Source organism: Lucilia cuprina, chromosome 3 (genome assembly GCF_022045245.1).
Source record: "Lucilia cuprina isolate Lc7/37 chromosome 3, ASM2204524v1, whole genome shotgun sequence".
NCBI classification, from domain to species: Eukaryota; Metazoa; Arthropoda; class Insecta; order Diptera; family Calliphoridae; genus Lucilia; species Lucilia cuprina.
In genome coordinates this window covers 12537284-12538844 of record NC_060951.1, presented here as the reverse complement: position 1 = coordinate 12538844, position 1561 = coordinate 12537284, and positions in this window count along the sequence as shown.

The following is a 1561-nucleotide window of genomic DNA, read 5'->3' as shown; positions in this document are numbered from 1 at the left end:
AAGTAAAGAAGTCTACATTAATGAATTATTAAAGGAATATGGCATGGAAAATTGCAAACCATTGTCTATATCTCTAAATCCTATATAATTCAATATTTTAAAGGATCACAAAATATGAAACTTCGGGAAGCAGAAATCTTGCAGGTTATACTGATGCTGATTGGAGAGGGTGTACTGTGGATAGGAAATCTTATTCCGGATTTGTAAAATTACCTTGGTAAAAGCGTAATTTCTTGGGAATCAAAAAAGCAATCCACAACAGCACTCAGCAGTACAGAAGCCGAACACATGTCGATATCTAATGCATCAAAAGAAGCTGTGTATTTAAGAAGATTATTGCAAGATCTTTGTTAATGGAAAGATGAAAGCATGGTGTTAAATGTTGACAATGAAGGTGCTATGAAGTTGGCTATAAATCTTGTATATCACAATAGAAGTAAACACAACCATATTAAATATCATCATATAAGAGATGTTGTTAAATCCAAAGAAGTAGAATTTAAATATTGTCCAACTGAACATATGATTACTGATATATTGACAAAGAATTTACCAAAGACTAAGCATTTGAATATTGTTAATGTGTTAAATTTGAAATAATTAAATTTGTAAAGGAATATCCATGTTGAGGAAGAGCGTTGATAATTTTTGTTATTCTAAAAACACTTTTGTATAACAATATGAATATTTATACCCTTCACACTTTAGTGTTGAGAGTAAATTGGGTTTGTGCTGATGTTTGTAACATACAAAAATATTCGTCCTATACCCACCTTAAAGTATACCAATCGGCTTAGAATCATTTTCTGAGTCGATTAAGCTATGTCCGTCCGTCTGGCTGGTTGTCCATGTAAACCTTGTGTGTAAGGTACAGGCCGCAATTTTCAAGACAATTGGATGAAATTTGGCACAAACGCTTCTTATAATTAATTTAATTGATCTATTATGTCTATAAAAGTTCGCAAAACCCTTTTTATAAAACTTTAATATAACAATATAACAATTTTTTCTTATCAAATATTTGTCATTCGTTCAAAAATTTTGTTAAACTTGTTTCCTATTGAAAATAAACTTTCCTTATTTTACGATTAAGTATTATTTAAAAAATTATAAATAGGAAACAAGTTTAACAAAATTTTTGAACGAATATTTGATAAGAAAAAATTGTTATATAAAATATTTTTCAATGCAAACTAAAACAAGTATGAATATATAGTCGGGCGTAGCCGACCATATGATACCTTACACCAGTCAGTATGTTAGTATTTGATTTGTTTTTTAATTTTATTTCGGAATATTTTTACTTTTTTGGCAAAAAAGAGATTTGTTATACAAAAGTGTTTTGAGAATAACAAAAATTATCAACGCTCCTCCGCAACATGGATATTTCTTTACAAATTTAATTATTTCAAATTTAACACATTAACAATATTCAAACGCTTAGCCTTTGGTAAATTCTTTGTCAATATATCAGTAATCATAAGTTCAGTTGGACAATATTTAAATTCTACTTCTTTAGATTTAACAACATCTCTTATATGATGATATTTAATATCGTTGT